Source organism: Crocodylus siamensis, chromosome 2 (genome assembly GCF_052110815.1).
Source record: "Crocodylus siamensis isolate JL-2025a chromosome 2, ASM5211081v1, whole genome shotgun sequence".
Lineage (NCBI taxonomy): Eukaryota > Metazoa > Chordata > Crocodylia > Crocodylidae > Crocodylus > Crocodylus siamensis.
In genome coordinates this window covers 36126868-36138707 of record NC_143396.1, presented here as the reverse complement: position 1 = coordinate 36138707, position 11840 = coordinate 36126868, and the positions used below count along the sequence as shown (strand labels likewise).

Sequence of the window (11840 nt, the reverse complement as noted above, 5' to 3'; positions counted from 1 at the left end):
CTGAGATCTGATCCCTGATTCAGGATTAATATGTCCTGCCATGCATGTGTTGCATGACACAGGTGCATCTGTTGGAATCAGGGATATGCCTTTAAATGAACATATGCCAGGGGCCTGTGCGTTCTTTGCAACAGAAAAATTTCTGTATTATTTTTTGTAGTAAAAAAGTGAGTGAAAACTAAGGTCTGACAATTTCCACTGGGTGCCTTGAATCTAATGAGGTGTGCCTTAAGTCTAAACAGGTTGAGAACCACTGCTGTAGATAATAGCTTTTCTGTTTTAGGTCTCAGCCCTCCAATCTTATCTGCTTGGCCAACTCAACCATGCCTATAGCAAGTTCTTTTGAAGTCAGTAGGCATTCACACATTTTGACTAGATTGCAAGATACGTGCAAATTTGGCCAAATTATGGTTAGCAATTTTCCTTATGTAAGTGCACATAAATTATATTTTCAATAATATGAGTGAAGTATGTTTATTGAAGTCAACATAAGTGTAACTTTGTATGATTTTTTTTCAATTTCTGATCTCCAGACACTTGTATGTTTAGAACATTGAACGTGGAAGGAGTTGTGAATCATGAAATCCAACCCCTAGCCTTTGCAGGCACCATGTCACATAATCCTTTTAATAAAATGATCTAGCTCCACCTTAACAGAACAGTTCAGTTTTCTGTTCTGCCACCAACTTCTTGTGTTATCATGGGGAAGACACTGAATCTAAATCCCACTGAAAAGAAGGAATTGACGCAAACCAGTTTAAGCACAAATGTCTGAGTGTATCTGTATCAGGTGCTCTGAATTTAAGAATCACAGAATTTCTGCCCCATTTCCACAGTGTGTTTTGCTAAGGCAGTGTGTCTCAACCTTTTTTTTACTCTCAGTGCACCACTAGAAAAATGCCATCTCTTAGTTTTCACTTTTTTGACTAAAGAAAAAAATAGAGCAATTTTTCTGAATTCTTTGCAGCAGAAGACCACTACAGGTCAGAATGTTTTTAACACCCTAACATCCTATTTGAAGTCTCTGGGTTTATCTTGTGAATCATGCACACCTAACATTACTAACATTCTGTGGCAGCCTGTGGTACCCTTGTAAAGATCTCAAGGTGCCCCAGGGTGCCATGGCATCCCGGATGAAAGTCACTGTTCTAAGGCTTTTAATCATTAGACCATCTGGGTAGTTAGCTATTCCACTGTTCCTGGTACATCTCCTATAAACAGTGGATTCTGGCAACCAGTCTTTTAAGTGAAATGCTACTTATTATTGCTGTAAACAAGTTGACTTGAAGTGTCTCTTGGGGATCTTTGTAAGCAGGACAGAGCATGTTAGCTTGCACACTTAATTTTACAATTGCTGTAGAGTTTTAACAGTTTTCAGAATAGACAATGAGAGGCCAAGTGCCTCCTTATTACTCTTCCAGACTTCCATAGAAACCATGCAGTACTGCTTTACCAGAGGATTCTCTCAGGAGAAGGTATTTCATAATGCTCAGAAGTTATTCTCATTGAGTGCCTATTTTCAGTAGCTTCTAACTTTCTAGGGAAATACATATGAGCTTATTACTTGTCAGGACAACAATTTTTTTCCCATTCAAAAATTCATTTTTGCTATTTTTAATTTATTTTATTTTTATTTAGCCATGAGTGAAAAGCTGTTTTTATGCAGTATATGTTACTGAAATGTCTTCAAACAAAAGACTGTGGAAATAAGGCAAAAATGCAGTGTTTTCTGAAATGGCTCAGTACAGGTGATATAAACACACCATTTGTGCTTCAAGTATTTCTAATCATCCTGTTTAATTTCAAATTATTACAGTTCTTTAGTATTAGACATAGATTGGATCTCTATACTTTTGCCTCTGCCCTTTGCATGAGAGTTTCCAAGATCAACTGGCGTTTTCTTGTGGATCTCTAAAGGCTACTTTGCTGCTGATTTCATGAATAGGTAGAGGAAAAACAGTCCCATTTTGTTAGGATGCTTTCCTAATGTTCCATGAACTCAGACTTTATGTCTTCCCAACATTTTTACTTGGTAAGGATTATTTAGTCTTGCATTTTGTGCTTGAGTTGAAAATGTCTCCTCAACCATAAGTCTAGCTTTATCAGTTAACCTTTTCTGGTTTAACTGATAACGTCTAGCTTTATTAGTTTACCGGTATTTTACACACATAAGCATTTGCACACCTATAGGAAGCTAATACACATGACTAGAAGAAAACCAACAATACATGTATCTTTTTAAAATACCACAATTGAAATAACTGAACAACATAATTAGTGTATAGGTCCAAAAGAGGTGCTTAAATTGTAAAGTAGATTTAATACTTGGAAGAGCTAAACCTCAATTAGATATTCTGGAAACTGGAAGAAACAGCAGCAAGCGTGTATTGGTAAAAATGTAATTATATAGAAAAGATGAAATCATAACGCTGAAGAGATCTTCCAGATTCAGTTTCATTAAACAGAACTTAGAACAGAGTATGTTCTAATCATATGTAGATTTGGAAGCTAAGGGGAAGCAATGAGATGAAGGAGAAAAATGGGCAAAATTCAGGAAGCGACAGAGAATTCAGTCACTGAGAGGTCTTTGAGAAACCTTTGGACGTATAAAGTCACAAGTAGTAATTTTTAACCATTGTCCCTGTCAATTAGTCTGAAGGCATTTGGGGAAATCTTTTCATAGTCTGGAGCTGGGTAAGATTAAACCAGGTGCTAAATAGTTACTAATCTGCATATCTCTGTTGCTCAATGGCATTTGTACCTGCTGAGGATTTGGCGTATTATTTTACAAACATTTTGAGTAATGATTACTGTTTTTCCCTTAGCTTATTCTGTTGTGACTGCCTGTTGTGGTATGGACTGTATTTTTTTATTACTCAACACAGACCACACTGCAGTGTGACCAAGGAAACTGGCAACTGCACATCAGCATGTCTTTGCTTTGGACTGTTTTTGTAAAACAGCTGGCTTTGTTGTATACTATATTTTCTCACATACAACATGCACCTTTCCCCCAAAATTCAGCCCCCCTTCCCCAAATTAGGGTGCATGTTTTAAGGGAGGAAGCTGGAAAAGCAGCACACCTAGAGATCTTGTGCATGCCATGTGGCTGCCAAGATGGCGGAGTCCTGTATTAACTCTCTCACGGCCATAGCTATTCACTGAGCACTGTATGTTGTGCCTGAAGCATCAGGTGAGTGGCAGGGCCACCGGGGACCCTCTGCCAGTCAGTGGTGGGGGGTAAGGGGCCGTGTGAGAAAAAGAGCAAGATTAAAGGAGCCACTACACAGAGCCCTTCTGGCATGATTTAGGTAGATCCCAAGACATAAAGAAGTCATCCTGGGAACATAAAGTCTCCACAAAGTTCTGCATCTCAGGAGACAATATGAGTGAGGTAGCTTGCACCACAAACTTCCTGGCACCATGTTTCCTGGACACTCTCTTTCTGGGAGGATTTCCTTTGGTCATGCAGTGGGATGTGACTCTGGAAAAATCTATTTTTTTCCTCCATTTTGCCTTTGAAAAAGAAGGTATATGTTTTATTTGGGGATGTTATGTATGCAAGAAAATATAGTACTTTTATAACAGTTGTGGGTGCGGCAAGGATCCTGGTTATGGTCATTAGGGTTTGAATTCAAATCCTGATAATAGAATTAAGATTCTGACTCTTCCTTTGCACTAGGTTGGTGATGAAGAGCTCATTACCCAAGGATTCTCTTTATACAAGGAGTCTCTGTGCAGCATAGATCTGGCACACCACCTTATACCACCCTACTCAAGTCTGCCGTATAGGGAGACCTGTGTGGGCAGGGTGTCCTTGGCCAGGCAGATGGGATGTGGTTGCGTGCAGGTGGGGAGTGGTATCTGAGAGCAGGGCTGAGGCTGGGAACTTGGGATGGTGGTAGCATGGGGCTGGGGCAGAGCCACAATCTGCTCCCCACATATCCTTATGATGAGTGCTGGTTCAATGGGCAGGAGTGTGCTAGGAGTGGAGAGTGGCTCTGCCCTGGCCCTGGGCCTGCACTGTCACTGCCCCAAGATCCTGGCCCTGGCTCCTCCTGTCCTGCTCCCAGATGTTGGTCCTTGCTCACTTGCAGCCCCATCCCATCTGCCCAGCTAAGCATGCCCAGCCTGCATGGGCCCTCAAAGAGCCTATGGAGACCCGGGGGCTGGGATTGTCAGGCAGTGACAGCATGGGGCTGGGCTCTGGCCCTGGGGCAGAGCCACTTAGGGAGTTTTGGGAGCTGTTGCAAGTGGGGGAGGGAAGGGAGGAGCAGGGATGCTGACCCAGCCCACAACAGCTCCCCAACACTCCCTAAGTGGCCCTCTAGCCTGAATAATTGCCAACCCCTGTTCTAGGGGTACAATAGATAGAATATTTTGCCACATAACCATAGAGGAAAGAAGAATGTTCCTTAATGTAGGACCCTTCTCAACAACTAAGAAGGTAGAAGGTATTTCTTTAGCTTTCATAATGATTTTAGGTGACTGCATCTGCCTTTTATGTCCCTGCATATACACACAGTTTGAGATAAGGGTTTAGCAAAGGGATGCATAGGGAGAAAAATCACTGCTCCCTGAAAAACAAGTTACTCACTTAAATACATAAAAGGAGGGTGAAAAGTAATCAGCCAAAAATCAAGCTGGGAGAGTTGCCACACTGGAAACTTCTTTCAGTGATGCATTGCTGTAGGCATCTTTTACATGGCAGAGTTATGACAGAACCTTTTAGTTTTTAAATGCAAAAGCCTATTTCAGTCCTTGTGCCACCGGATGCAACTTCACTCTGCTGTGAGCAAAATTATACTCTTGCACTGCAAGGCCTTTGAAAGTGTCTGAGACGTCTTTTCTGAGATTTGTGGTGTGTGCTGTTGTCATATTGCTGCCAAGATCCCACAGTGCAATTTGTTCAGACAGGGATCTTTAAATGGGGAACAGGATTCACGAGCAACAAGGCTCTTCCAGGCCCCCTAACTGCGTTGGTGCCTTACCACCCTGTACAGCTGTGACATGTGCTCTTGTGCTTTCCACGGGCCAGACTTCCACATGGACTTGGGTCTTCAAACTCATAATTATAATTTGGGTGGCAGCAGTCCTGAGGAGACCCCAGGATGAAGCCTGGATTGGGCCAGAAACCATTTGAACACAAGAGAAGAGACAGTTCTTGTCCCAACCAAGGGAGAAACATTTTTTTAATGACATTTTTTGTGTTCCAAGCCAAATCAAGTTGAAATCCATGACTCAGTCCAGAACGGTAAGTGGTCCTACAACTGGCAAACAACCTCTACCCCCACCAGGGGGTTCAGATATTTCCAACATCTTTTGGCAGGCATCCTATGAATAGGCCCAAGCCCAGAGGCTGGGGGCTAGATGCCATGAATGATGTGTGCCTCCTCAGGCTGGGGAGCACGGTGACCACCCGCAGGTAGCAGTGGTGGTGTTGGTGGCAGGGGCATGGTGGCAGGAGCAGGGACTGCCCACAGGCAGCTGTGATGACATCGGTAGTGAGGATGGGCTGAGCAGGGGCCACCCACAGGCAGCCACAATGATGTCAGCAGCGAGGATGGGGTGGTGAGTGGCAGGCAGTGAGTGGGGACCACCCACAGTCACTGTCTGCGCTGTTGGCGGTAGCGAGCAGGGATCACCTGCAGCTGGCGGTATTGGCGGCGAGGTGGGGGGACATGGCCATTGCCCACAGAAGCCAGCAGCGACTTTGGTGGCAGCCAATCTCAGGGGGGAGCATGTGTCCCCCTGCACCCCCCCCATGCGTTGTCTGTGTCAGATGGTCCCAAGTTCGTTTGGCCCCAGCCATATGGCCGCAGGAGCAGGCTGGGGAGGAGCCTTCCATTTCCATAAAGCCCCAACACCTCTGCGGGTACTAAACCACACCAGAAGAGCCGTTCTCCCCAGGGTGCTTAACGAAAACTGCCTTCATGGACCCAGATACCTGGTGCTTCCCCTAACCAAGAGAGAAACAGGTTGTGGATGAGGGGAAGTAGGGCTCGCATCCCCTGGGTGCCGCTAGCCCCTGCAGCCCCTGGCACCCAGCAGGTCTGACTGGGTCGTGTTCCCCTTCTTTGTGGGTGCCCGCGCTGGACTGCTCCCTGGCTGCAGTGCCCGGGCGCAGGCGGGTTACACGCCCCGCCCCCCGCCCGCGCCGGAGAGGGTCCGCTCGCCTGCAGCCCCGCCCCGCTCCGCGCGCAGGGTGCCAGGGGGCGGCGCGGGCGGCGCTGGGGTGCGGAGTTGCCCGCCTCCCCGTCAGGTGAGCTCGCGGCTCCTGCGCCCTCACGCTGCTGCAGCTGGCTCGGTGCGGGCGGCGGGACTCGGCGGCGACTCCCGGCATGACCGTGCGGCGCGTGGAGAGCATCTCGGCGCAGCTGGAGGAGGCCGGCTCCACGGGCGGTAGGACCCGCGGCCCCGGGCGGGCGCGCCGGCTGCGCGGGGCAGTCCGGCCCGTCCTCACCTACTTTTGCCTTTCCTGAAACGAGCGTGAGAGCCAGGTGCCGCGGCGGGCTCCCCGCCGAGCGGAGGGCATCTGCTTTTTCTCTCTTAAGTGCCGCCTGAATGGTGCCCGAGTCCAGAGTAGGCTGCCAGGTGCGGGGGAGGCATGGGCCACTCAGCCACATGTAGCCTGTCGGAGGAAGCGGCCAAGGGAAGATGCGGACATGCCTTCGTGTTTCCCGCTGCTCCTCCGCTCCGCTCCGCTCCGCGCCGGCCGCAGCGCGGGGCCGGGGGGGCAGTCGCCTCCTCCGAGCCGCGTCCGCCGCCACGTGGGCTCCGCGGGCTTGTTCCCGTCGGCCGCGGGCTCCCCTGCCCTGCTAGCCCAACCCCTGCCCTCTTTCAGTCCAGAAGAAATGCAGAGCTCTTGGTTCAGAGATGATACCTTTTATTTGACCAACTAAGAAATGGGGAAAAAAGAAAAAAAAAAGAAAAACCTTTTCTGCCAGCTTTCAGGCGCCTCGCCCTTCCTCAGGCTCCGAGAAAATGGAAGATGGTAAAAGTCCCCCTGGGTAAAAAAATAAATGTCATTTTTGCACAGAGGAAGCTGAGGGTGGATGTCTCTTCCTCTGGGTCCATGAGAGTGTCTTTGTGAGTTGCTCTGTGAGGTGCAGATTCCTTCCGTGCAAAAATGACATTTCTTTTCTAGCTAGGGGGTCTTTTTACCTTCTTTCATTTTTCCTGAGCCCAAGGAAGGGCATGTGTGCCAAAAGCTTGCGGCGAAAGATAATTGATTTGTAATTTCTTAGTTGGTCTTTACTAACCAAGAGTTCTAGAGTTTTGCATTTCTTTTTGTCCCAGACCAACACATCCCTGTTTTAATCAGTGTCTCTCAGGCTCTGTTAAAAACCAGGGCTTGCAGTCTTGCACTCCCAAGACTGGAGCACTTGAACTTTTTAAGTAGTGGGGTTTATACTTGTACTTAGTTTTAGGCTATGTGTTGGAGCTGTCTTTCTCTGTCTGTTGCACTACAGAAGAAGCAACTGGATAGTGAAGAGGTTAAGAGATCAGTCAACTCTAATATGATCACGCATGGGCATGTCATTGTGATGCTCCATATTTCGTTTACCTCACCAGTTTATAAATTAAAATTCATCAGCCTATAAATGAAAAAGATGCACTTGTTTTCTTCTCTCAGCATTACAAACTTGTTATAAGATATGAAAGCCAGCTTTTCTTATTTTTTCGCATATCATCGGTAAAAACATGCCACGTCTTTCATGGTACATCTGTGGAATTACCACTCAGTGCTCACAGAGTTAATCAGAGAAAGCTCAGGTAATAATTTGAAGACAATTGGGTTGCACAGTTATTACTGAGGTGTAATTTGGCTTATGGATTATTACCAGAAGTGATGAAGCATAAGGACAGAATGCAACTTCTTTACATTTTTTGCATCACTAGTGTTTGCATTAATGATAAGGAAAAAGTGTTTGCAGGTGAATTGAGGAAGTAGGATTTGAATCACTGGGCCTTAAACATAAAATGACAAGGTGTTGTTTTCACAGAAATACCTTTTTAGCTGAACTACACATTTAATACATGTAAATTGTATTTTTGATTCTCTACGGAAATCATGGTTGTAACTAGAAATTACTGGGAACCTGTTTAAAATACATGGTTGGTACGGCTGGGTTTATTAATTTCCATTTTTACCCGTTTAAATAAAAAAACCAAAATAAATCTTGAATTGCTATAGAAATGTAATGCTCTTAGTAGTTATTTTGTCAGAAAATAAAGTTCAAGTAAAACATTTGTTGACCAACTACGCTTTTATTTTAATTGCTACATGTCTCAAAGTAAACAGCTCTGTCTTACATGAGACTATCACACCCTGGAACAGTATTATACGATACAACTCACCTGAATTTTGCTCTTGATCTGCCGATCTGTGTATGTCAGTTTCATTCAGCTGGACTTCAGTGAAACTCCTTGTATGAGTAAAATAAGTTGCTTGCGAGTCTTGTAGGACTGTGACTTCTTAAAACCAAAAAAAAAGTCCTGTCTTCCCAGGATAATGCAAAGTGGACACAGTATTGTATGTACAGAAACAGTGTATGTTTTCGTAATGATGTTTAGAAGGAAATGGTAGAACAACTTATTTTAAATGAATTGGACCTTTCAAGTGTAGACACCTGTTTCTAAGGGTCTTATACATGATCATTGAAAGGGACAATTTTTAGTTAATTTAGGCTTCATGGGATAAATTCAGTCTGTTACTAAATGTGTGTTCACTTGATTTATTTCTGTGTTCTGTTTTCAAGTCTTGATAAAGGAAAGTTTTAAAATGTAAGTGTTTTAAAATGGTAAATGTTTGCAACACAAAACATTGCAGGCTTTTGCTAGTAGTGCATAAGAATCAGAAAATGAATGTCAACACATGTACAGCTCTTCCTTCATTTCACTTTCCAAGTGAAAGAAAATGCAAGCAACAAACAAACAGCTTTATGGCAAAAATATTAAATTTTAGACTATTAGCATTTCAGTGATGATATTGACAATGAATGGAAGGACATTTATGTCTTTCAACTTGGCAGTGACCCTTTCACTGGCTGTTTGGCTGAAATTTGCTAAAGTGGGTCTTACAGTCTGTCTTCTACAACAAATTAATTTCAGAGGGAGCTGCACTGGGCACTGATTCAACAGGGAAACGCTCTCACTCCTGGAGAGTGATCTAGATTAAGAATGAGACATGCTGGTAGGGCAGCATATGCAAGCTTCCTTTGCCCTGTCTGTGTTGGACAGGCTGTCAATGAATAGGTGATACCAATTATAGTAGTAGCATTCTGGCACTTTCTCAAGTAAAATTTTCTGTGTTTATATTATTCAAGACAGCAGCAATTACCTGTGAATATTAATATACAGTGGATTCCACAAGCAATATTATGGAGATATAGCACTGCATCTTTAAACTTTGTTAAAGATCACAATGATCCTAGATTATCATCTTTCCACTTCAGCCTTGTGGGGGATTCTTATGCAGCAAAGCAGGAATAATCCATGCATTAATATACAGTAGATTCCACAAATGATGCTATGGTAATGTATTAACGTGTCTTTAAAATTTGTTATTTGACTTCAGTAGCTAGAGACATCTCTCAAATGAATTAAAAAAAACAAGAGACAGGCAGAGAAAAGATAGGGCGGAGGAAAGGCTTCATAGAAAGTGGGGGAAAGGAAATAAAGTAAAGAGTGAGGAAAGACAGATTGGGTAATAGTCACAAAGAAAAAGACTAGGAGAAGGAAGGTAAAGACGACCGTTATAAACTACCCCAAATAAAATCATGCCTTTGCTGAAAAATCAGCCTAATTCAGGAAACTGGAGAGCTGGAGATTGTACCTACTAATGACAGTCCAGTCCTCTTGTATCCAAGGTACCTGGTTCTGTGGAGTGCAGGAAGACATATTATCAGTCCCTTCCAGTGGGATTCCAAACAGGGTGATAGCTTTTATGTGTTGATGGCTCTTGTGAGCTGGGGAGTTAATAAATTAGTCTCATCCAGGCTGCAGGTGGTGTCTCTTTCTAGCTGTCTTCCTACTTTTTGGGGGCTTTGCTGGCAATTTAAGGCCCTACCCCACAACTGTTCTTTATTATGCTGTACCTGGCTTGTTCTGGTCAGACCTGATGAAGAGTGTCTTGCATTTGGAAGCTTGGCTAACTCTATCTAAACTACACAGTTGGTCCTGTAAAGGACAGCACCTTAAGAAATTCTTGCCTCTTTCATTACCTTTTAAAGAGAGAATTGTAATAAAGTGAAGTTGTATAGCGACATTAATCTCCTTTTGCATTTAGGTGTAGGCATGTGGCTGGAAACTGGAGTGTTGCACCTAATCCTATATTTAATAAGCACCCAAACCTCTTATTAACTTCAATGCGAAAGTAGGCTTCAAGGATGTTTCAGTAACATTTTCCACAACAGAGTGAACCAAAGAGAAAATGTTTAGTCTTGATTTTAAGTATCCCTTTGTCAGCATGTGTCATAATCTCAACTCAATTTAAGTATGCATATCTCCTTGGATTAATTAATAATATGCAGAATTCTGGTAGAGAGTGCTGCCTTCACATTTTATAATAAAAATGCCTCAGCTCCCCTCTAAAGAGCAGTATTTCAGGTTTTATATTTTTTTAACTAGTCAATTTTCTTACTTTTTAGGCATTGTTGAGCAGTTGCTGCACAAGTTAAGGGGGTTATGTTGAATAAGCATCTGGAGAAACTCCAATTACATTGGGACTGATGGTCCAGCTATTTTTCCAGGATTTATTTAGACTTTATAAAATATATTGAGGGAGATACAGTGTCTATGAGTTAATGCAGCTATACAAAGACAAGATAGCATATGACATAGAAGCTTTTACACCGGTCCGTCACATGCAGTGGCCTCGGCTACATCAAAGTCCGATGGCTGGGGAATTGGCTCTGAGGTCGGACCCAGAGAGTGGTAGTTGGCAAAAGTGAAACATCAAGGTGCTCTTTGACCAGTAGTGTCCCTCAAAGCTTTGTCCTTGGACCTGTACTCTTTAATGTCACTATTAACAATGTGGACACTGGTGTCTGAAGCAGACTGGCCAAGTTTGCCAATGACACCAAACTTTGGAGTAGACCATTCATACCCAAGGATAGGCTGGGGATCCAGGCTGACCGTGATAGGCTTAGAAAGTGGGTGGATAAAAACTTGATGACATTCAATATGGAAAAATACAACGTATTCCACCTCGGGGAACCCCCCCCCCATCACACTTATAGGTCTGGCAGTGCTACACTCGCTAGCACCATGGCCGAAAAGGGCTTAGGGGTCATGACTGACCACGAGATGAACATGAGTCACCAATGCAATGTTTCAGCTCATAAAGTGAACAAAACTCTGGCTTGTATCCATAGATGCTTCTCAAGCAAATCTCAGGATGTCATACTCCCGCTGTACATGACCTTGGTGAGGCCGCAGCTGGAGTACTGCATCCAGTTCTGGGCTCCACAATTCAAGAAGGATGTAGAGAAGCTTGAGAGAGTCCAGAGAAGAGCCACGCGCATGATCAGAGGGCAAGAGAACAGGTATTATGAAGAGAGGCTGAGAGGCATGGGACTCTTCATCCTGGAAAAGTGCAGGCTCAGGGGGGACCTGGTGGCACCCTATAGGTATATAAGGGGTATTCATCAGGATCTGCAGGAAGTCTGTTCACCAGAGCACCCCAAGGGATGACAAGGTCTAATGGTTATAAATTCCTCCAAGACTGTTTCAGGCTGGACATAAGGAAAAACCTCTTTACTGTCCGAGCCCCCCAGGCCTGGAATAGACTCCCTCCTGAGGTGGTACAAGCACCTAGTCTGGACTCTTTTAAGAAA

General features: G+C 44.3%; 1 pseudogene; it reads right to left on the bottom strand.

Annotated features, from left to right (window-relative positions):
- Positions 1-5915: 5915 nt before the first annotated feature.
- Positions 5916-11840, bottom strand: part of LOC149870151 (uncharacterized) — a 36006-nt pseudogene continuing 30081 nt past the window's right edge.